We start from the raw sequence: 27,162 nt of genomic DNA, 5'->3' as shown, positions 1-27,162 counted from the left end.
TATTTCTTCAACTTTGTTGAATAAATCTTATTTTCAAATTATTATTTTACAAAACTAGTATTATTACAAAACTAGATGTTAATTCGATTGGGTTGTTGCAGTAGGATGTCAAATTGGCTTCTTGGTAAAAATCAACTATTTTCATTGTGACAATGATAATGACTTAAGATTTGATGTTCTTTTTCAATAGTGGTCCTATTCAGTTTCCTTTTCCCAAACGATGTTCTATCTTCCTTATGTACTAGCTGCCTTATAATTAATTTTATTTTAATTATCTCGTGTCGAAAGTTTCGATGGAGTATAATCAACGTTTTTAATTCGTTAACCCTCCGTCGGTCGGATATTTTTTCACCTTCGAACGGTCGGAAAGGTCTGGCTGGACCACCATTCATTTTACATGCATTTATATGGGATAAATGAGTTTTTGGTGTCTTATATGTTAACGATTATTAGTAGTAATTATTTATAGTTTTGATTTTTTCTGTTTCTTACCGTCTTTTGCATGTGTTGAGCTTGCTTATAATAAAAAAATATATATATTATATTATATAAAAAAATCAAAGAATATAAAAAAATCGTTGCTTTTTTTATTATTTTTATTTGTCTGTTTTATATCAATAAAAAAACAATATTTATTCTATTTCGGCTCCTTCGAAATAAATGTGAAATTCAAATAAAAACGAAATGAGGTGCGTCGTTTCACTACAGGTTTGCCAAAAAAAATTTCAAATGCAGTACTACTGGTAGAAAAATTGTTGATAATGTGCGCATTACTCATCCGATTTACATTGTTTGTGATTACCAATAAGTTTGATAGGTTTTCCAGGAACTCTCGTCATGAAAATACTAACATTCATGTTACAACACATAGCAAAGAATATATACAACGCAGTTTGAATAGAAAATATCATGGAAAAAGACAAAATACTGGTTTACATATATTAAAAAGCGTATATTTCATACAAAATGTATAGGTGGTCTAGACAGACCTTTCCGACCGTTCGAAGTATAAAAAAGTTAGTATCCTTATAATTATCCTTCTGTACATTTTTTCGTCCTGATTTTTCATTGATCGATAGCTAATGAAATTTTAGGAAAAGTCAAGAAATTTCAAGTCGATTGTATTACTAGAAGTATTTTATTTTTTTAATTGAAGTCGAAAAAAGTCTGGCAGGCCACGCCGACCGACGGAGGGTTAAATTGTCTTTTTGGTAATATACTTTGGATGATATTTGTATAAGTAGTTCAATACAATGTTATGCAAAATATGCATTTTTCTCTGGTATGTTTTATTCTGATCAGTATGCCTATAACTTTGACCTAAATTTTACTTATTTTCAAATGATTATTTTTAAAATAAAATTAGATGTTCATTTCATTGCGTTTCTGCAGTCTGGTATCAAATTGCTCTTGGTAAATATCAATTAATTCCACTGTGATAATAATAATGACTAAAAATTTGACATTCTTCTCCAAAAGTGGTCCTATTTAGTTTCCTTTTAGCAGATCAGGTTCTGACTTCTCTCATGTACTAGCTGCCTTATCATTAATTTTATTTTAATTAACTCATATCAAAAGTATCGATTGAGTATTTAATGTCTATTTAATTTTTTAACTTGTCAAATTGGCTTTATGGTGAAAAGTTTTATGCATTACGCACTTAAATCAGTTCGATTATGATTAGTTTGATAACAACTTGGAGTTGTCGTAAGGACGCTTTTTTGTTAGTTCTGAATATGGCAATATACTTTGGAGGACATTTGTATTAATATGTTAGTACAATGTTGTGAATATTATGCATTATGTCTTGTATGTTTTATTGCCATCAGTATTTCTTTGACTTAAATCTCACTTATTTTCAAATTATTATTTTTAAAACTAGATGTTAATTCAATTTGCTGTAGTAGGGTGTCAAATTGGCTGGTAAATATTAATTAATTCCATTGTGATAATGATAATGACTTAAAATTTGACGTTCTTTTCCTATAGTGGTCGTATTCAGTTTCTTTTTCGCAGACAACGTTCCGTCTTTTCTTATCTACTAGCTGCTTTGAAACTATTTTTTATTTTAATCAGCACGTATATCGATTGAGTATAATCATTGTTTTTAACTCGTTAAATTGTCTTTTTGGTAATATACTTTGGAGGATATTTGTATAAGTAGTTTAATACAATGTTATGCATAATATGCATTTTTCTCTAGTATGTTTTATTCTGATGAGTATATCTATAACGTTGACCTAAATCTCATTTTCAAATTATTATTTTTAAAATAAAATTAAATGTTAATTTGATTGCGTTTCTACAGTAAGGTATCAAATCGCTTCTTGGTGAAAATCAATTCCATTGTGTTAATGATAATGACTTAAAATTTGACATTGTTTTCCAAAAGTGGTCTTATTTAGTTCCCTATTTAGTATGTTCTAAGCTAATCAGTCACTTCGACTTGAATCTCGTATATTTTCAAATTAGACTGCTTTATGCATCTCATGAAGAAAATCATTTTAATAATAGACTGTAAGACGTCAAATTGGCTTCTTGATAAAATTTTTAAGCATTACGCAATTCAATCAATTCCATGTTGATTATTCTAATAATAACTTAATTTTTGTCATATGAACTTTTTTCGTCAATTTTAGTGATAAAATATACTTTGTAGGAGGTATTTCAGTTCAATATTATGCGTAAAATAGGTTTTCAGCTAGTATGTATCATCATGATTTGTATTTTTTTTATATTTACACTTTATATTTTTCTTTTATCTACTTGAAGTAAATTTAATTTTTTATTACAATGTAGTAAATTTATTCTTCTAAATAGTAAGATTTAAATTAATCTGCTAGTAATTTAGTTCAAAGTTATTCCATTTTTTTGCTTAGATATCAACATTTGTCTTCAATTACATAGTTGCATCAGGGTATAGTTCAATATGTTATTTTAAAATTTTTAGAGTGCATGGAGTTTCGTATTTATGAAATTATTACAAAAGAGCGTTCCACTAATTGTCAAAGGTATTATACATGATTATAGATTACAGTAAAATAATCAATATGAAATTGATTGAATTGCTCAATTTGGATATGTATGATCCTACAAAATTTTGCAATTATTTTTTTATATTCTTAATTTAATGTAATATTTGCTGCACGAATTTGTACATAAATTGTTAGTATTCTATTGCATTTTTGCATATTTCTAGATTTTTTGTTATAATAAGAAAACTATCGGCGTTTGTTCATAATCATGGATGCTCTTGTTTATGAGATCATTTTACTACTTCTTCTTACCATTTATACGTTTTACTCTTTTTTTAAACTAAAGATTCATGACACTACTAAGGTCTTCTTACAAGATTTATTTTGTAATTTGCATTTCTTTATGGTATTGGAAGTATTTCATTACCATGTCTTGGAGGAATTTAGCATTTTATAAATAGTTGTTTTTCAATTTGGCACTTCTTTCTATGTTTTTTTTGTATTCTAAGTAAAATTCAAAATATCATTTACTTATATTTATTAAAATTATAGTTTAATATATCTTTTTTGAAGTAAATATTTGCACATTCACGTTTTATTTAAATTATATTAGTGTATGATTATATCAATACGAAAATCTTTTGAACGCTTTCTAGAATGTCTTGCGCATCACTTTCATATGGTTTAGTTTTATATACTCCCATAATAATACAAAACTCGAGACACAATAAAAAATATCTTTAATAGTTTATTGTGTCTTGAGTTTTGTATTATTCTGAGAATAGTCTAGTAATAACCCTATTGATATCGGTTTCTATAAAAATTTGTTAAAAACTTGTTTATCATTTTATAATTATTCAATTTGTAATTTATAAGTACCTATAGTAATATAGCAATAATTTTACCAGTACAAAACTTAAATGCTAAATAAACACTTCATGATTTTTTATTATCTATTCACAACACTTATTGCTGTCCAGCATTATGTTTAAATATAATTGTCAAACAAAATATTAAGTTTAAGAATATATTCCAAGAATATTATAACCTTTGGAGACATTTCTACAAGATAGTCCATATCTTTGCAAACGACCATTAGGCTGTCATCTACCACGGTTCGCCGTTCCTCTTGGTAGAACTCAGGGGTAGCAAATATCCTCTTTTAGAAAATACTTCTAAAAATATAGTAAATTTATATATTTATTAGCGGGATGTGTATCAATTTAGTTATGACTAAATTACGTGAATGTGAAATTACGAACAATAAGTAGTAGCTCCTTATGAACTGAAACTATATGGAAGTGATGCCCATAGATAGTTGTTCAATTTTACCTTATATAAGAGTATATAGCTGAATAAATATACATGCATATTTTACATTTTTAAAACTCTTCTATTCTGCCGATTAGTCAATGAAAGCAATAAGGAAAAATGGTTAATATATGAGAAGTAAGGTATGTCATTATGATAGGATATTATTAGATACTCCAGAAGATTTATAACATGAAACATATGATATGACCGATATTGTTTCGCGAATCTTCATTCCCTTTTAGATCCAAATAACTATGCAATTTGAGCATTATTTATGAATTACTAAATTGCATTTGAATTGATAATTGATTAAATTATTTTAATTACAATGTTTTATACGAATAATATTATACGATTTATATGGATTTATTTGAATAGTGGTAGAAAAAACACAGTTTCAAATTACATTTATTATTTGATACATTTGATATTTAAATATTCATTGCGTGAAAAACTTTATAAACAATATCAGTCACACAATTTATATGTATACGATTTTTAATATTTTATATATTGGTGAAAGTAACTTTGAAGTGGCATTTTATAACATGTTGTATACATGTACAATATGAATAGTTATAGTTAAAATAATTCATTCAAAATATATGAAGTAAGTTTCCATCCCTGAATGTAAAACGATCCAGTTCCACTTGTCGTATCCTCTTAGTCGATTTGAACAGGTTTCCAGATATCTTGACTGCAACTTCTACCAGGCACTTAGATTTCAACTAGTTACTCTAAGAAAAAACACGTTTTAAAAATATAATTTTCATATAGAATTAGAGATTTTATGCCATCTTTGGTAATTTAGCAATACTTGTATCATATAATACTTTACTTCCTATGGCAATTTAATGTCACAAAAATAAACTTTTTTTTTTTGAAAATATCCAAGTTCTGTACTAGGTTGCAATGGGGACAATTCTAATTATCGTAGCAAATTTCAAACCCACTAAAGTAGTAATTTTGCAAAATTGATGACCTCGCGTTATTTGATATCACTGCATCCATTGCATGCAAGAATTACAGGCCGAAGCCGGTAAAGTAACGATAATGGGGTATCGCCAGCTATAGCATATTATCTGACAACTGCAAACCATGTTCTGTACGAAATATGGCTGAATAAGGTATTTTAGACCACACCACTATTGTCGTGAATCGTTATATATATATATATATATATATATATATATATATATATATAAGCAATATCTGAGACTTCGCAGCTATGACCTCTAAAAAAAACTGGGGCGGTTATCATTCCTCTGAACAAGAAAATAAATGTATCTATTATTTTTATTTATTTATTAATTTATTTTAATTGGCCTTGCATTCTTAGAGCATTTAGCAACCAACAACATTTCATTTTTATATTCTGTACAACCTCCATTTATATTCCACACTATTTTTTATATATTCTATATCATCTTCATATATAAATCCTATTCTATTCATTTTTTTGCTCTTTACAACTGATATCTTAACTTTTATATCTTTTTTTTCTCTTCAAAATCTGATCTTCTCAAATTTTCATCTAGCTTTTCTTTTTTTTCTTTGAATTTTCTATTCAAATTCAACTCAACAATTCAAATTTTATTTTAACTTCAAATTGACTATATTTTTTAAATTCTATGTCAATGACAGGATTCGGTTCTGAGATTCCTGTCGTGTGAGTCGGACACACTACTGATGAATATTCTAAATATCTTTAAATTTTAAAATGATTATATATAAATTGTATGTAATATTCTCTTAGTTTAAATATATTTTTTTTTTTGTTACAGGTAGGTCAACTCAAGATATTGTTGCTGAGATGGGCGTGAGGGTAAGTCCAGTTGCATGTTTTCTTTATTATAATAAAATCATTATAAAATGTTATTTCAAAGTTTGTATTTTTTCAATACTAAAGTTTGAAATGCATATTATAATGAAGCCAAAACTTATTTCATTTTATGTCGTTTTTTGAAACATTTTGTTTCGAGTATTTGAATTGGTGTTTTTTAAAGTTTATTTTTTTCAATAAGTTTTCAGTGCATAGTGTGTATTATAGTGAGTGAAGTGTTGAATAACATATCAAGAAGTGTCCCTCAGTCCAAAGCTACGCCCGGATATAGTCGAAATTTTCAATCATGATCACTTTTTTATAACACATTTTATTCAGTTTAACTTCAATTAAATTTCAGTTTTCATTATTTAGTTCTTTATTCGCCGTAAGTTTATCTGGTATTTTAAATTTTTAATTAAATTTTAAGTTCATGTTTATCTATCATATTCAGACACCTGCTTCAAACCTTTTTTCTAAAGTTACTTGATTTTGAATTAGCTATATTTAATCGGCAATTTTTTTTCACATATTTTTATCATTGTTTTTATATCTTGTTATAATCAGTTTATTTAGGATAGATCTTGCTGTTGTATATTGCTGGTAATCCTGTATTGCTGGTTAAAAAGGTTAGTATCATTTTATCAAACTTAATTCGAAATTTTTAGTATGCATTTTTGTTTTAAAATAGATTTATTTTATAAATTTGATTTTACTATTTTTATATAGTAGTTGTAGTAGACCTTGTATACATTTGTTAAAATTTAATTACCTACATTTTTTATAAATAATTTAGCATTTTAGAGTTCATTCATATTTGTCAATTTGATCAATATAATTTTTTTTCATATTCTTTTCATATCTTATAATAATGATTTTATTTAATATAGGTTCTGGTTTTTGACTGTTATCTAGTATCAGGTTGTAGATTGTTTGTAATCCTGTATTGCTGGGTATAAAAAGGTAAGTATTAATTTATCAATCTTTTTCATTCGAAAATTTCAGTAAGCATTATTATTTTAAAATAATTTCTTGGAAAAATTTTATTTTGTTATATTTCATTCTGAGATTATATTAGTCTCTAGTCGGTTGAGAGTTCAAATTTTAGCTGAATGTAGCACATTTTTGATTAAGTACTACATAGCTTTATTGTAATAGATATTTGTCAAAATCTAATTACCTACATTTTTTATAATTTAGCATTTTAAAGTTTTTTCACTGTTTTCACTTTGATCAAAATAACTATAATTTTATTTCATATTATTTTTATATCTTATTATTTTGTTTGTTTAATATAGGTCTTATCATTTGGATATGCTGGGCTGTAGACTGCAGGTAATCCTGCACTACTGATAGCTACATACTGGTTAAAAAGGTTAGTGTTATTTTATCAATCTTTTTCATTCTAAAATTTTAGAATGCTTTACATTTTTAAATAATTTTTTTGGAACAAATTTAATTTTGCTACTTAAATCTGAGATTCTGTTAAGCTTTATGGTTCCGCTATTGTTCTGTTGATATTGCATTTATATTGAAGGCGTATTGAGTTTTTTGAGGTTTATTCATTGATTTCTTTATCAGTGTAGTGAACATTCTTTTTAAAAAGTGGTCCTATTCAAGTTCTTTTTTAATCTATAATATGGAATACTATTTTTTGAAACACTTATTATTGTTAACAACTCGTTTTTCTTGATTTTAGTTATTTTACTTTTAGTCGTCAATCACCTTTATTATATCATTGTTTCGTCATAGTCTTTGAATCCTATTGTGATGACATTGTGCAGAAGAAATACTTGTACCAAATATGGGCTCAATTTAGTTTCTTTTTCTTTTTTCAATAAAAATGCACTTACCACCGCTATTCACTCGTTTGTACAATTCCAAAGTGTTCAGTCGACTGTCTTCATATCGGTTGACATTTCCAATTTTTACCAGTAGCACATGACATCAAGACAATGTCAATAAAATACCATTATTAGTATCTAAAATAGTTTCAGTCGATATGTAAAATATCATTTAATCCTCGAATCAACCTCTGATTCCAATATAACGTCTAATTTTGCGGAAGCCAGCAAATTGCATAGTGTTGTAATTGGAAGCTATTAAATGCACTACTATTGACTGAACAATGTCGTTGTATGCTTATATACTTTCCGACTTCCACGTTTCCGTGTTAAGCTCTCTCGGTCTCACAGCACGCGTAAGAGTCCGAAAATGCAGTTGTACGAATATCACACTAATGCAGTTGCGTATTAGTGTGTAGGCCAGCGACTTTGGTAAGAATCTAATGTGAATCCAAAATTGATTAAAATTGATGTGATGTTTATAAGTATTAAACTATGCTTTCTTCATGTAATCATATTCCTTTTTCGCCTATTTCGCCTATTATTTTCCCATTTGGGATTTTCGTTAGATATTTTTCCTGTTTTATATATTTACTTTTTTTACTATTTTATACACATTTTCAACATATTCATTGTTATTGAATATGTTCATAAAATTTGACAAAAATAATACAATTTAAATTTTTGATAACAGAGAACTATCCAAGAAGATTGAAAAGAAAAGCGCCACTGGATTTAAGCCATCAACTCTCCTGATAAAAAATGGAAATAACTTAATCATTATTTATAAGAAATTATTCCATAAGTAAATTGTTAAAATTATATAATTATCAATAAAATATTGTGAAATTTATATCGAATGAAACAACAACTACTGAGTGGTTTTTTCCAACATGCCCTTGCAGTATACAATGTCTCTTTTCGGCCGACTATTCTAAATTCATCAAATTTATTGAATGTCCTTTACTGGACAGTTGTAAATCAAAGAGATAATAAAAAAAAATAAAAAAAAAAATTAAATTTTTATTTATCTATTTCAATTTCTAAAAATTTTATAAATTGTTACCTTGCAATAGATATTATTATTATTAATATTATTATTAATTAAGTTTTTTATCGATTTTTTAAAAATGATTTTTAAATATAATAAATAAATTCGTATTAAATTTAAAAAAAATCTTAGTTAATTTTTTTGATTTCTCTTAAATAATTTGAGTGTTCTACGTAATAAAATAAATAAATAAATATAAAAATTCAATTAGTTAACATTTTGGTTCCTTCTTAAATGTACGGAGTATTCCATTGCTGCAAATTAAATTAATTTTTTATTTATCTATTTCAATAATATATCTGTAAGGTCTCTTAAATATATTTTTAAATTTTTATACATAGGCTAGATGAGGTTTTAAGGTCCGGGAGGAAAATGTTACACCACCATTATTTCAAAACCAAGTAAAGAGTTAAATACTTTAACGTACTATTTTATAGTAGAAATCAAAAGATATGTAACCAAACATTACCTTAATCAGGAATTTATCAGCCATGTACCAATATTCGTTACAAAAGTTATTATATTCGTTGGTATTTTCTTGGCTTTGAGATTATCATACATAAATATAATTCTTAAGTATTCGTTGTTTTATAAGATGAATTGTTATTTTTAAGATAGTTATACAGTTTTTTTATATAGTCTTTATAAAAGCTTACATTTGGATGATGTAAAACGGATCAACTAAATCTTTACACTGGCAACTGTGTAAACAATAAGAAAATATTAAATATAAAACTAAATTAAGTTTATTGAAGCAATTTTACAAGAGATAAGTTAAATTAATAATTATCCCAATACTCTGCTGGTAAATATTTCTAACAAGAAACCTCATCCAGGTTGAATGCAGAATGCAGTATGATCTTTGTAAAAAATGTGCCCTTGAAATTTGTATTTCATAATGATTAAATATTGAAAATATTTATTAAAAAAGTAAATTAAGTTAAAAAAAACAATTTTGCAAGAGATAAATTAAATTAATAGTCATTCTAACTGCTGGTAAAAATTTCTTGCGAAGTACCTGATCCAGGTTGAATGCAATATGGTCTTTGTAAAAAATGAGCCCTTGAAATTTGTATTTCGTTATGATTGGATAATGTAGATATTATTACTATATTATAAATTAAAAATTGTACCTGTTTCCACCTGGTTTGTCCTATTTTACCCTGCCTATGGTATAGAAATAAATAAAATAAATAAAAGGACTAATTAACAAATTTTTGAAAAACAGCAAAATACAACACATATCTACAATGATGAATTGGGAGATTAATGAACGTAATCCTATGTTAATTTCATATGATTTATTTTATCATTGATTTACTATATGAATCTTACTGGTCGTTGATGTGGCGTCTATTTTGTCTGATATTGTGATGTTATTCCGTCTTTTCTTTCTATTTCTTCTAAGGTATTTTTCTACCGCTTTTTTGGGATAATGCCAAAGTCGAAGACCGACGTATATTATTCCATCTTTATTTCTTGACTCTTCCTTCATTCGCTTACTGAACCTGCGTCAGGTAAGGTCAGGTTTTGTAAGGTAAGGTAAGGCGCGATTTTGTTATTTTCAGAATAGAATTGCAAAGGCATATTTAATTTAATAAATTAAGATAATAAAACCGTATAAATTAAAATTGTAGATTTCATAATAGTTTTGAGATTTTTTTTTTCTCCATCATATAGTAATTTTTACACCTGTCCTGGAATGGACAACAAGTAAAACTGTAGTAAAATGACTTTAAAAATGAAAAATCTTCTGACCAGTTAGCAGAAATGATGAAAATAAAATATTTAATGTAATATATTTTTTTTATCTTGCCTAGTACTATTTGTGGAGTATTTTTCTGACAAGTGAGTTTGGATGAACTTCGAGGCTGCTTTTGTAATTGTCTAAATGTATTCGTATTTTTTCGTATTTTATCATTTATTGTTATGCCGGAGTCTTCGTGCATTAATTGAAAAAAAATTGAATATTCTAGAGAATTTTCTAAAGCTATTTTTATGTCCTATATACTATCCATTTTTTTAGTTCGTGAGATAATATTTCAAAGCAATTTCTGTATAGTTTTAAATATAATTTCTTTCAAAGTATTTACTGCAAAATCCAATACATTTTTCCCTGTACCAGCAATATTCACATAAGATAAACAATGTCTGATAAGAAAACGGTCTCGCACAGATATCACGTCCTAAAAATTATTGTGTGAATCGAAATCCAATTACTCTGCGTCGCGAATCACTAATAAATCACACGATCTTGGATCTCTGATCTCGGATCTATAGTCAGAGGTCTCGACAAAAGGAAGTGCCCAATGGATTAATCAGGGGATGTAAACATAATACAATTCTAATTAGGGTATCCATCGAAATCAATTATATTGTAAAAATCGTTGATAAATAATCGTATCCAAACATACGATCCATATTTTCTAAGGTGTGCTAAAATGTTCAGCATGCTCTAAAAGTAAAGATATCCAAAAAAATTTAATTTCTACTTATTTGCAATTAATGTAACTTACCTACTGGAAGTTTTGATTTTGATAAAACAGCGTCATCTACATAAACTTTAGGGGGCGTCCATTAATCACGTGATCGATTTTTCAGGTATTTTGGAACATCTCCTCCTCCCCCCTTGGTGATATGTCTTGATATTTAAAATTACCACCCTTACCCCAATGTGTATTTTTAGTAACGTAAAATTTTTCGAACAAGTTTTTCGAGTTTACGAAAAAATCGTAAAATTTGTGACCCTTGTTAGACCCCTCCATCTCCAACGTGATTTATTCGTAATTTTGGGTCAAATCACTCCCCTTCTTCTAAAAGCCTTACGTGAATAATGGACGCCCTCTACAGTTAGTATTGAGTTGAATATTATCTTATAAAGTATATCAATATTATTTCAAGAAGGAAAATTTACTTTTTGAATTAAGTTAGATAATAATAAATATCTCAAATAAAAATTTTGGATTAAGATTTTATAATAAAACCTTCTCATATACCTCTAATATTTTAAAGCGTTTGGTTTGACTATCAACTCTATCACTATCAAAGTTTCATCAAAATCCCAAAAGAGTAAACCTGAGGTTCCACTTGTGAGATCTAAAACGGAATGTTCACATCAAGTTGGTACAGATTGCTGTTAATTAAGCATTTATTAGATATGCTTTTCTAGGATATTTCTTTATAAATAACTACTAATTTTTTATGAAAGGTTGACGACACCTGAATCGCATAATGCTCGCGTATATGCAGTAAACCTGTCTCAATTCTCTCGCGCTTTATCTCGGACACAATAAATTTAGTCGGACGCAACACGGTCGCCCTTTACTTGCGAACAAATCGAAATTAATATTGTTCTGCTGAATTGAGATGTTAAACTTAAATATAGTGATGTATAAAGGTAAATGGATTTATGTAATGGGCTTTGAGAGGTCCTGATTTAAAAAAGTTAAGGTAAAAATGGGTGCGGTTGTGCCAGGTGAGAGTGACAGTTGTCATTACAGCTAAACTATACTGATTTTGGGATGGGGTTCAAAGAGGAAAAGAAAAAGTATTTTTGTTCGAACAAGTTTCCATTATTGCATTGAGTCAGCGCCCTACATTAACATGATCTGTAGACTGGCATGCTTGAAGAGCCGAAAGTGCTCGGTTGTGCACTTGCACGTGCAGTGCAATTGCTTTTTTAGAACCAAAAGTCATCAGGTGTGGACGGTTGTGACACTCGCCTTTTTCTTGTATGAATTGATTTTATGACTAATCCTTCCTATTTAAGGACAGTATTTCTGCATTTCCTCGTAGACAAATGTTAGCATTACCATTAAAATGTAAGAGTATGGGTACGGTTGTGCTAGATTACTACAGTGATAGTTTTCATTACAGCTAAACTATACTGATTTTGAGATGGGGTTCAAAGGTTGAAAGACAAATTATGTTTGTTCAAACAAGTTTCCATTATTGCATTGAGTCCGCGTCCTACATTAACATGATCTGCAGACCGAATTGCTTTTTTAGAGCCAAAAGTCATCGGGTGTGGACGGTTGTGACGCTCGCCCTTATCTTGTATGGTTTGATTTTAGGACTAATCCTTCCTATTTAAGGACAGTATTTGAGTATTTCCTCGTAGACAAATTCTTGCATTACTACTTTTTTTCTAGCTGTCTTGTAAATTAATTAAATTTTTGCTGATCAAAATGTGGCATACCCTGTCTCTCCTACTGTTTTTGACAAGGTTCATCAAAAGTTGTAAAAATGGTGAAATGCTAAAAAGAAAGGTAATTGTGAAACAAAATGATTTTGCAATTTAGTGTTGACGATCTATGTAACTAGCTCAAAATCCATAAAATCAAATAATTTTCTCTAACACACCCAAAAACAACTCAATTTACCGATCACTGCCCACTGACTCCATCATTCATAAATTGATCTAATAGAACTATCTTTATACAACAATCTGGTTAACATTGTTTTCTTATTTGACATACATTATCTTATATCGATCTTTATAATCTAAATTTCTAGTACATCTTAATTTCCAAAGTCCTATTGGATTACACATGTTATTTCCATGTCCCCACGACAAGAATCCTACATGTAACTTTACACCGAGGCGTCTTGAATGAATTTACAACCGGAGTCAGTCTTACTTCACGTAGTATATACGCATTTCTTATCTCATTCATGTTGATTCTCATTTGATTCATATAAGAGTCTCATGGTTACTGAAGTAGGGGGGTATAGGATACATATTCATAAAATGATTCAAGGAGAAAATTTATTACTGCTTGTATTAGTGAATGATTTTGATTGTTGTATAAAACTATATATGAGAAGTTTGTTTTGCCAGAATATCTGGTTTGATAATTTTATGATATCTCGACTTAACAATATTTTTACTATATTTTTTAACAAGTTATGTATAAATTTTAAATAGTAATAAAAAAATTGGAGCATGACCATAAGCATTATTTCAGCCCTCAAAATAATCTAAAACAAATATATATATATATATATATATATATATATATATAATATTATATATATATATAGAACGTCCATATTAAATACCATGATAGACAATGATATTTCATTAAAATATATTTATATTGCGTTTATTTTATTATGATTAAATATCACGACACTATGTTTGCATACTATCATTAATAAAACGTTATTGGTATTTTCTTATTTATAATAGAAAAGAAAGGTTCAAGAATTATCATTTAAGCAATTCGACTAGGGAGAAACAAAACCAAGTACGATCTGACACTTGAATTTAGTTTGTTTATTTTTCTGTGCGTCAATATATGGCCAATCTGTCATAATTGTCGTGTTGACAACCACGATAAGTTGGTTTACATCACTCCGACCTAATGAAAACAGATTGTTTCGCACTCGGACTGCCATTCTTGAACTTCCTTGTAAATTCTTTTGGTTGAGATTGGTGATAAATTGGCCGTGTGGCTTGTTTAGTTTGTTGATTGCTTACGTGCTTCGCTGGTGATTTTAGCGGTGAGTAGATGTGGCCCTTCGCTGGTGAGTTAGCGGAGGAGTATATTTGACACTTCGCTGGTGAGTTAACTTGAATTGTATGTGGCCCTTCGCTGGTGATTAGCGGTTGATTGTATGTGGCCCTTCGCTGTGAGTTAGCGTTGAGTGTATGTGGCCCTTCGCTGGTGAGTTAGCGGTTGAGTGTATGTGGGCGGTTCCAAATTTTGCTCCCTATCTGTTGCCATGGTGCTTATATCGATATTTACCATATAATAGTGATTTATTGATCACGTGTTATTGTTGATCTTGAAGTGCTTGTCAAGTCTCAGTTTGTAGGATTAGAATGTTCTTCTAGTTATGGCGGTTGTGAGCCATTATAATAATTTATTTATATTTTTAAAAATTCTTTTTCTTAGTACTTCTTGGACTTCAATTTATTTTTTTTTGTGCTACTTCAAAATATGTCTTGATCTTCTTACCTTCTGTTGTGTGTTACTAGTTTCACTCTCGGGGTCACCAAAATATGGAAGCGTGGTCCATATTAAATACCAAAATGATAGACAATATAAAAGTTTCAGAAAATATTATTTATATTTCGTTTATTTTTATATATGATTAATATCCACGACACTATGTGTTGTCATACTGATCATTATCAAACGTTATTGGTATTTTCTTATTTATAATAGAAAAGAAAGGTTTCAAGAATTATACATATAAGGCAAATTCGACTAGGGAGAAACAAAAACCAAGTACGATCTGACACTTGAATTTATTTTTGTTTTTTTTTTCTGTGCTGTCAATATATGGGCAATCTGTCCATTAACATGTGTGCGTGTTGACAAGCCGCGATGCGTTTGGCAACCCGCACATATATAAATATCTAATACATATATATATATATATATCTATACATATATATATATATATATATTATATATATATATATATATATATATATATATGATCTAGAACAGGGCTTCTTAAAATTTTGTTATTCGCGACATCATTTATGATTGCGAATTTTTTGACGATTGCAAGTTTCTTGACAAACCCACACAAATATAAAAAATAAGAAATTAATATTTTTGGATGTTTTATTTATTTGGTAATTAAATAATATACACATGCACAATTAGTTGTAAGACATACAAAAATCGTGATATTACAAAATAATATAGATACATTTGACCTTACAATCTCTAGCAACTCCACTTGGGGTCGCGATCCATAGTTTAAGAAGCCCTGATCTATAATAATATCAGTTTTGTATAACCACGAATAAGTTAAAAGTATTATTTTTACAAAATTGCGACTGTCTGCTAAAAACAAGTTTTTTTTACAACTTTTTATGATATTCACATTTTTTTTAAAAAAAATAGTTAAAATCGGAATTTAAGGATGAGCGCAGTTTATCAAGTGAAGATTTAAAAGAGAGGTCTTTAAAAAGACTCTGTAAAAATTTCAAGCACATCGGATCTGTAGAAGCTAAGAAATCGTGGGTATCGTATCGAAAATCAGATTTTTCGAAGGAAACATAGGAGGATTATCGTGATCAAACAGCTCTATCTCCAAAAATAACTTAAATTTTGAAAAATCCTCTTGTACTCATGTTCTTGAATAGGTAAACTTTGAAAATATCCAAAAAACTAAATCGATTTTCAAAAATTGTAGACCATAATAACTTCTTCATGGTTTGATACAAAAATTGGATAAAGTATTATGGGTATGTGTTCAAAAATTTTACCTTTCGACGATATATTTTAAAAAACACTCAAATTTTTGAGATTCAAATCCGATGCCCCGATCTCTCAAAAACTCGATTTATATTTTCTGCATTCTTTGCTTTGTATCTCCAAAACGGCTGCCTTGCCAAAAACCAATCAGCACATCTACCTATCAATAGGAATTGAATTTTTTTTGAACCATTCAAATCGGTTGATCCGTGCGCCCAAAAACGTGACCGAAAAATTGTATCCATACATACATACATATACACACACATATCAATTTTCTCTGAGGTATGCCAAAATGTTCAGGAACCTTCAAAACGTCGAGAAATGCAAAAATTTTCAATTTCGATTTTTGGACGATTACAATAACTTACTTTACGGAAGGTTAAAAATAGAATAGATGGGAAAAATATAAGATTCTGTATCTTTTGGTCCTAAAATATTTCCAAAATCTGATCATCAATTATTACAAAAATATAGAAACACACGCATCCTTTTACCTGTGTGCCTACATTATTATTCATATAATTAAAACTTCAAGCGCCCAACAATTGACATACACATGACGTAAATAATTTCTGAGCGCAAAGTTCCCACGTTTATTTGCTTTCATAAGAAAACACTCCAAGCGCCAGAGTGATTTTTATTATAACCTATAACAATAATTTAATTATAGGCAAACTATAATTATCACAAATGTAAAAATCCTTTCGAAGTTGAAAGTGACAGGATAAAATCTATTAGAACAACCGCGATTTAATATTTACTCTTTGTTGAAAGAGATGATATAAAGAAGGACAATGAGGTAGTATAATGAAATTCAAATTATATAATTAAAAGATAGTTTGATCAGTATTAATTTAAAACAAAATTAGACTTGTCAACATTAAGCAAGAAAATATCATTATCATCAACTCATTAAATACAAAAACAAATGTACTAAAAATTAAGTTCCTGTGACATTCCTTTGTGATTGGTGATAACTATTCTTTATGATTGATGATAAATGTAATGGACAATTTATGACTCAAAATAAGCTATTGATTTGTTGTATTTGATTAGTATTAGAATATTAACTTTGATTTGTATTAGAAGTTTATTTAATGGTAAGATTCAAAATATTTTTTATTCATTACTTATCATGATACCTGACTTATTTTAGTCACATTATTTCATATTCCCATCAGTCAAATTTCACATGCATGATTTTGTAAAGTGGATTGGAACAATCCCTGATTTCTATTCCGATGAAAAAATTCTTTAACAAAAATCTATCAAAAAAATCGTTCCGTATCAAAATTAGACAACCCCCGTAAAAAATAAATGATCTACCAGCGGATACATTAATAGGACGAGGTAGCGGGCCGGTAGCCAGGACTCATGTATTTGAATAAAAAAATTATATTAAGAAAAGAAACAGATTTTTATATAAAAGTATTTGTAGAACGATTTAGAAGTTAATGAAAGTGGGTGGGTTCTGTATTTTTGATACATGCACTGAAGAATAAAGGCGTTCCATAATTTTAAGTAATTGTGGAAATAGCTATAAATCATTCTGAATATTAATCTATTTCACAGGAAAAAGGATGAGTACGATGTGAAATAGATAGTCATGCAAAATAAAAAAATATGTAGCAATGTATGAAATATGTCTCCAAGTGGAAATAGCCATTTTCTGGTTGATTCATCCAATTAAAAATCATCAGTATTAAAGAAATTCTAAAAATAAAATATATCGAATAGATTTAGACCAACCATCCAGTGTCTTCTAAAAAGAGATTTATTGTGTGTATTGAACCTCTTTTAAATAGAAGTTGTTTCTGATGACTTGATCATTTTTTAGATAATTTATTTATTATAATTTATTTTTAATTGATTTGGACACTTGTATTCTCGATAATTCAATAACTATTTGTAGTTAGCTGTATTTGTCATAATTTATTTACTTTTTCTTTTGTTGTCTTGTACAGACTATTTGCTTGGTACTTATTTTTTTAACCGAAAATTTAATATTTTGTGGTCATTTGAACTAAGGTTTTACATATTGATTAATTACGTTTTGTTTTTACTATTTTTGTACGAAGTTCATTAGAAATTTTATTAATAGGTTTTTAATGCTATCAGCTTTCTGCTAATGATATAAAGAATTGATGAACTTTTGATATCTAGAGACGTGTTTTTATAGTACGTACAAAAAATACTAATATGAGAATTGAAAATGGTCTAAAAGATTCAGTTGATCAATTAAAATTTCTTCTGAGTTTTGTATAATTGTTGACGTAAATAGCATGGCATATAAATATCGAAGGAATAATATGTATGAGTAGATTATATGTTGTGAGAGACATATTGAGATGAATATTGTCGAAAGTGTAATTAGAGACATTAAACGAGAAATTTTTTCTTATAATTGGTTCTTTAATCGATATCCGACGTTATTTAGAAAAAAATACCACTAAGAGTGATGTTATCCCCTCGGAAAGTGGCAAAGAAGTCTAAATTATTCTCACGTTTGAACTTGAAAGTAAGATAAACCTAATTCCAAAATTTCATACAATTTGGAGCACAGTACAAAAATTCAGACACAAAACGCTCAATTGACTTAAGTAAATATTAGAGATGAGACGAACGAAGTTAATATAATTATGAAATGGAATTTTACATTCGAGTGTTATTGCTAAAGATAACTTAATAGATAAAATTTGAAGTGAAAAAATCTTCAAAATTTATAAATACCTGTATGCAAAACCTATTCGTAAACCTGGCTGAGGAGTATTTTATGATTATTAGCCCAGCCTTATTAATATACTTATTCTACCTAGACTAATTAATCGCTTCTGCATATAACATTTAAAATTTTTCTTTTTCGTGTTTTAGTATTTTTATAAACCTTTTCTTTAGTGAAATGCCTTTAGCAACCTTGTGTATTTCAACACACTTACTTCATTTACACATTCATTAAGGATAAAGGATGGAGGATGGAGGATTTTATACATTGTGCCCGTGGCTTTCAAAAAAATTGTCGTAAAATCTTCTAAAACATTGGCTTCTAATCAATATTCAGAATTGCAACTGAAAAATCTCATAAAAACATTCCTTGCATTATCTTAGTGGATGAATGGTAATGTGGCGCGGGTACAATTGGAATAAGATGGGAGTCGTCCGGTGCTTAAGTAGGCGCGATGAATCAATAATTGGCAGTAATTTTGCCATGGTATAATTTGGTTATAGGCCGAAATGCCAATTGAAATAATATACCAAGAGCAGTTAAAGATGATGGCTTAAGGCTGCTTTATTTTATTTGCGCGTGTACCAAGAAGATGTCCCAATGTCGACCAGGGATCGCAAATGAAAGGCTTGAAATTGCTCAGTGGATTTGTTGCTTAACCATCTAACGCAAAGTATTTTTTTCTATTTAATAGTTATTAATCAAGTACAGGCCACATTTCTACAAGTTTTACAAAGTCTTAATATAATTGTGTACATGTTAATTGATAAGAAAACAGGATCGGACCCATTCCGCAAAAAGAGTGTCTTCCACATGACGTCGTCGAAGACAAAATAGAAGGACTGGAAAGAAGAAGAATGCAGATGGTTGACGACTTTCGCAAGAAGGGGAAATATAGAGAACTGAAAGCCAAAGCACAGGACCAGGAAGCATGGAAGCAGAAGTTTGGAAAAGAATATTTATAAAAACGAATATGAAGTGATTAATGGTCATTATTAATTGGTTAATGTGCTGGAAATCACAAGTCACAATAGAAAATAAACTCCTAATATACAAGACAATTATTAAACCAATATGGTCCTACAGTCTACAACTATGGGGTGCGGCCAGTTAATCGAACATAACTATTCTACAAAGGTTCTAAAATAAAATTCTGAAAGAAATCGTGAACGCTCCAAAATACGTTCCCAATTGGTTGATACATCAAGATCTCAGAATTCGAACTATAGAAGAAGAAATTAGTCTTTACTGCGCCAGATACAAAGCTCGTCTAAGTCGTCATCCAAATGAATTAGCGTTAGATCTGCTCAAGCCTTTATCATCAAAGCGTCTCAAAAAAAAAGAATCTGCAATGATTTACTACAAAATATCACATAACACCTAGGAAGGATATCGATCCTTCTCACTCAGTCAAATAATATATACCTGTAACAATATATAGCTGAATGTATTTTGTATAGCTTGCTATGAAAAATAAATAAAAAAAAATAATAGCAAATAAACTGTAAAGGAAATAGTAAACAAGGTAGAGGAAGAAAATCATTGATTTGTGGTGCGCTCATAACATGGACCTGCCTTCGGGCAGATTACAATTTATTATCATGTAAATCGATCAACCTTTAAAGTCGAGCTTTCGAATTTGATTATCATTCCATGTCCTTAAATGCTATCAAACGACTTGTCGTCAGTCCACTTTGATATTAATAAAATATTCAGATTCATTCTCGATTTGTTCGTGTCGTGTGTCTGCTACTGTTGGCATCGTAATTCGAGTTATTTCCAACTAGTTAGTGATTTAATGCAAACCGTAATTGCATATCAACACTTTGCAGTTTTTTGCAATATTCGTATGAGTTACTTGGCAATTGAAACATGAAATATTTCTTTATTCTTATATTAATCGTCTTTTGCTCGATACAATAATTTTTTTCGTGCGTTACTGCTCGGGGGCGAGCGTGCGGCTCTTGTGATTTTGGACGAGAATTTTGTTATTTAATTCTGGGTTTATTGTTATGGCTCTATTACATTTATGTTTTTGGTTTGCTTTTTTCTTAAGATGCATTTCGATAGTAACTGATTGTTCGAGGTAGGTGATATTATTTTGAATATTCGAATAAAGGGAATTGAACTTGAAATTAAATTCACCAAGAAGTGAACCTTTGTGGTTAAGTATAGGTGAGTGATACTTGGGATCGAGCAAATATATTTACCATTTTGCTACGTTTTTGAGAAAATTAATTAGATGATACAATTATTTTTAGTTTTTCTAAAAGAGACAATACATTTTCAAATAGGAGATTTTGGAGTTGGAAGTGGTCAAAAATCAGACATTTGCAAACGCTAGTACATTTTCAGATTTTAAAAGTGTATTTGTTATTATGTATTTTAGGTTTATGTATTTTTTCTTAAGAATATATAGTATTTTTTATGTTTCGTAGAAACTTGAAATATATTTTAAGTATTAGATTTTCAAATAGGAATTTTTGAGTTGAAATTGTTCAAACAAGGGACATATGCAAACGCGAGTACAATATCAAATTTTAAGAGTGAATTTGTTATTATGTATTGTATAAGATGCATGTATTTCTTTAAAAATTATAGTATGTTTTACGTTTTATACTAGAAATATAATTTCAGTAATAGATTTTCGTATATGAGATTTTGGAGTTGGAGTGTGTCAAAAATAAGACAATTGCAAACGCCAGTACAATTTCAGATTTTAAGAGTAAATTTGTTATTATATATTTTAAGTAAATATAGTCTTTTTTACGTTTTATACAAGAAATATATTTTTAGTAATAGATTTTCAAATAGGCGATTTTGGAGTTGGAGGCGGTCAAAAGTGAGACATTTGCAAACGCGAGTACAATTGCAGATTTTAAGAGTGAATTTTTTATTATGTATTTTTTAATAAAATATAGACTTTTTTACATTTCCTACTAGAAATATATTTTCAGTAAAAAGTTCTTATTAGCCTAGGAGATTAGTTGAATTGTATCTTTGATATATCATTATCAAACTCTAATTTTACAGATAAATAAATAATTTTGATATCCGATCATCGCATTCATTAAAGATTCATTATAAAAAACTTTAATTATATCAACCATGGCTTCCTAAACTATGGATCGCGACCACATAGGAAAATTATGGCGTCGGGAAAAAATTTTAATATCAAATATGCATATCATTTAATAACACCGCATCTAGATTTTTGTATGTTTTACAACAATTTTTAAAATTATATATTTTCATATGCTTATTGTTACCTAATAAATAAATCATTTAAAAAATATTAATTCCTCTTTCTTTAATTGTCAAAAAACTCGCAATCACAAATGGGGTCGTCATAAAGCTCGTTATCATAAATGGGGTCGCAAATGACAAAAGTTTGAGAAGCCCTGGTCTAAACTATTTCTAACTCTGTAAATTTTCAGATCTAAAAATAACCCTAAATCACTCAATTTTCCAAATGATTATTGTCTTTTTAGTTTGAAATTATAAATTGGTTTGGTCAAAATTCAGGAAGATTTTGTAGCGCCTATCAACAAATAGTTTTGGGGTACATGAATTTAGAGTTCCAATCATGATATTATTTATATTGTAAACATCTATTCTTTTAAACATTTTTATTCAACAGTATATTTAATGCAAATAGCAGTATGAAAATATCATAAAAACATCAAGGAATATTATTATTATATTATGAATATTTAGTAGTACTTACTTTTCTGCACTAATCATTTGCAAAATGCCAAATGAGTGACATGTTAAAGTAAGAAAATGAAAAAAACTAAAACATTTATTATTTCAATACTACGAATTAATCAAAGCATAAATTTTATAAACCGCATTTTTATAACATACCCAATTATTATATAACTTCTGAATTTTATTATTTATTGCACTCATGTTAAAACTTTTATTTACAATTGGGACATCAACCTTTGAATTCAAATATACTGAAATTAAAATCTTTGTTATACAATTTTATTAATGCAAAAAATGATATATAAAATATATCAATTTTTTTCCTAATAATATTTCATTTGGGTTCATACTTTGTTATAATTCTGTCAACCTGAACTCAGGTCATTAAGACCGTGATGCCGTTCAAACATGATTATTAAAACAAATTTGATCGAAAAATCCCATTCGATTTTTACTTTTATATGCCATAATTCTAGCGCATAATTACCGGGTACGAAATGGAATCGCATGTACGAGATACATTTTTTATTGTTGTTTGACTTGAGAGAATCTTTGCTAATTGCTATGCCATGTTAGCGGCATGCTGCGTGTGTATTTCCTAAAATACAGGGACGAAGTATAAAAATTATTATTAATTAATTATTAAAATACATGTGAAATTTTTTCGGCATTATGTATATGTCATATAGTATATGAGAACTTGAATATTTTTGTGTCTAGGGCTTAAATATATATTTTGCATAAAGTACACATTGGTCAAGATGATCCCTTGATTTTCGAAATATAACATAACACCCTAAGAATATTACAATTTTTATTTAACTAGTGGTGTATTGCATTTTGCCTTAAAAAAATTGCAGGAACTTCCCATACAGTTTTTAATTTTTTTTTCAAAAATCAGACATGCGAAATAAAAATAATCAATCATCAATAAAAATGTATTAATTAGTAATACTGTAAATTTCATGGTCTTATTTTATAAATCTAAATATAATAAGTGTTTATACTTGCGCGCCGACCTTTGTTAAAAGAACTAAATCAAAATACGCAGTATAGGATAGAGCGCTACTAATATCTTAAAAACTATTAAAGTATAGAATTTTTTAACAACAATATTCGAAAGTAGAGAGAAAAAGATGAATAACCATCCATTACCTCAATTTTAACCGTTGAGACACAAGCAATATGTTTCTTGAATCACTCTAATCGGCCACGCCGTTCTCTCATTCTTTGAACTTTTCTTCGAAATCGTAGACCTGCTTTGATAACCTTGTCCCGTATCTCCAAAACCGCTATACCTGCTTTTGCAAAAATGTAATAAATTATTCACTCAATCAATACAAATCGAATATTTTTTGAATCAATCTAAGCAGGCACATCTGTTAAAAAGTGTTTTTCTTAGGTTCTCTTAAAAAGTGTTTTTCTTAGCGCTTTTTGCTCCGTATCTTCGAAACGGCTAGACCTGCTTTTGCCAAAAACTAATCAGCACATCAAATACGAATCAAATGTTTTTTGAATCATTCAAATAAGTTGATTAGTGCTCCTCATATCGTGGATTAAATATTGTATCCAAACATACACACACACGCGCACATCAATTTATTTAAGGAATGCCATAATGTTCAGAAACATCTAAAACATAAATATATGCAAAATTTTCATTCCTGATTTTTTTGCGATTACTAGAACTATCTCACGTTTTTTGGAAATTATTAGCTTTTAAGTGCTACCTAGAACTTCGGTGAATTGTGACTATTTTCGGTTATTGTGGTTAATTTTTATTAGTCTTGTTAAACTTTGGAACCGTAATCATGAATAACGTTTTTAGGACCACAGTTAAAAATAGTAACACAATTGGCCCAAGTTTTCAAAATTTTCAAGATTTTTTGTTGAACTATGGATTTAAAATTTTTAAAATCGGTCGACTTTTAAAAGCTCTCTTTTTAAAAGAGGACACTAAAGTGTGTTGGCAAGTTTTATCAAATTTGGCACATTTAATCAGAATTGTAAAATGATAAAAATATTTAATAGTTTCATAATAAAAAATATCGAGTATAAAATTAAAAACTTTAAAATAACTAGATTTTTATGAATTGAATATATAAAAATTCAATTGGGCATTCTTAAAATAAAAATCATCTTGGTTAAAGTTTATTTTTACTATAAGCTCATTTTCTACCAGTAGATATTAGAATACAAACAGATTTTTCTGAAATAGAGTAGGAACAAAAACATCAAAATTTCGTAATATCAAGTCTGGAGTTCCACAAGAGAGTGTTTCAGGGCCACTTTTGTATCTCATATACACACACGACATTCCGACTAATAATAATGTAATAATTGGAACTTTTGCCGATAATACAATTGTCATGAAGACTTATAAAATTGCATCCATCGCTACGGCAGATGTTCATGGTATAGGGTGAAGCAGGGCTTAAAGGTCCGCGGGTAAAAAGGTCCACTACTAATATCTGAACAACTATTAAAGTTAAGAATGTTTTAACAACAATATTTGTAAGTAAAGGAAAAAAATGTGTAATCAGCCATCACCTTGATTCTTCCGACTTTTCTACAATGGTGAATTAGTTGGAAGTTTTACTGAACAAAGTCAGATCAATGTTTGATATGAGTTATTTGTTGTGATATAATTGGTTTGGCTTTGGCAATATAATTACTTCAAGTCAAATCAAACTTTTGTGCCTCGTTCTTATATTAAAAATATGTATAACTAAGTCCTGCCGGAGAGAAAAAGGCGAGTGAGAGGCTTAAAAATAGATAAAAAATAATAGGTATAAACAATATATGGTGTAAACCACTTTTATTATCAGAAATATGTAATACAACATAACATTATTATTTAAACAAAGCTTATGAATCTAATAAAGCAATTTTTTTTGTATACAATATACAAGACGTTTAGTGATTTTTTTTTTTTATTAAATTTTCCTTTCATTTGCCCTTTGTATTTTGTCTTAGTTAGGTTATATTTTTTATCTGTTTAAATTTCACTTAAAAAGGACTAAAAATATATGTTACAACATAGACACGTTTCATTTAAACAAAACTAATTGCTGACATTTAACTACTAAATAAGAAACAAAGTATACAAGTATACAAGTAACAATTTTTATTAAAAGAAATTGAACTTAAAACTGACTTTTGGCTCTTTAAAATCAAATATATATAGATCTATAGGTCTATAGATAATATTTGTGATTTGTGGAAACTTGTTCGAACAAACATACTTCATCTTTTTTGTATTGGATCCTATCTGAAAATCAATATAGTTTAAATGTAATCTGACACAACCGAACCCAGTCTTCTTTACGATCAATTGAGAAAATAATAAATTGTTTTCCCCAAATTGCATTTCATGTTCTTTAACAATCCAAATTAATTTCTACCGATCCATTTACGGAATGTTTATCTAATCATACATATATTATTAGTCCCGGGCCAGTTTCTATATCTAAAAACAGATATAAAATCTGGGATCATTTTTTCTAGGACTACTTGTCAACCCTTTCTTCTTGATATGCATCCCTATCAAAAGACGGTATCTTAAATTCGTATGTCTGTATCAGAAACGAAACCCTCGTATGTAAATTGTTAGACGTTATCGGTCGAAAAATTAGAATAACATGAAATGGTTTCATTTATAAAATACCGCGAGATATTTGTAGTCTTTTTATATTTTTTTAAAGATCTTAGAATTTAAGTACCAAAACCTAGATAACATAATTTATCACGAATAAATTTAATAAAATATAAATATAAATAAAACAATACAATACAAATATTTAATTAATGCATTTAATTATATTTAGTCTTATTTGTAATGAAATTAGGAAATTTTTCTCGCCATTTTCAGAAAACTCACGATTTTATAAAAACTTTTTTTTCCAATTTGCGCGGCCGCGCAGTCTTTAAACATTCATAACTCTGTCAATTTTTGTGTGAAAGAATAATAATAAAAAACAAAAATAAGCCAGAAAGATCCCTTTGATTTTTATCTATATGCTTTTATACGTATCTTTTATTCTTTTTGAGATATATTGAAAATAATTTCGATTTTAAAAAAAAATGGAAAAAAAAGTTTTTATAAAATCGTGAATTTTCTGAAAATAGTTTGTACTAAAGTAGTGAATCTGCTAGAATCCATCAAGATGTCTATAATGAAGTGAATTCTAGATGTAATGTGAATTACTTTATTTCTGGTGGAAATGGCGCTCATTAAACCATATGATTTAAAAGAAAAAAACTTCGTATATGCTTCTTATTTGCATGATAGCTCACTCATTTTACACGCAAAAAACTTGTAACAGCACTCATTTTAAAGCTTATGTTGAGCACTATAAAACCCAATTTTACCGAAATTCATAAAATGTAAAACCTCGACACTAGATGGCTTTAAATACAACAATTAAATCTTGAACGAAATAAAAAACGACTTTGCTCTTTCAAATCTTGCTTAATATTTTTCCTAGAACACTTTATCTA

The 27,162-nt window shown here is 28.4% G+C and overlaps 1 long non-coding RNA gene across 1 annotated transcript in view; it reads left to right on the top strand.

Annotated features, from left to right (window-relative positions):
* Positions 1–7,024: 7,024 nt before the first annotated feature.
* LOC113382173 overlaps positions 7,025–27,162 on the top strand; it is a 40,742-nt gene continuing 20,604 nt past the window's right edge. The window contains exons 1-2 of the long non-coding RNA XR_003367638.1: positions 7,025–7,074; positions 7,410–7,486. This is a non-coding gene — a long non-coding RNA (uncharacterized LOC113382173). The remainder of the gene's footprint in view (positions 7,075–7,409; positions 7,487–27,162) is intronic.

Source organism: Ctenocephalides felis, unplaced genomic scaffold (assembly GCF_003426905.1).
Source record: "Ctenocephalides felis isolate EL2017-DRISC unplaced genomic scaffold, ASM342690v1 CF-g0.4_SCAFFOLD_03343, whole genome shotgun sequence".
NCBI lineage: Eukaryota > Metazoa > Arthropoda > Insecta > Siphonaptera > Pulicidae > Ctenocephalides > Ctenocephalides felis.
Note: the sequence above shows the minus strand (reverse complement) of the source record. Positions and strands in the feature narration are given on the sequence as shown.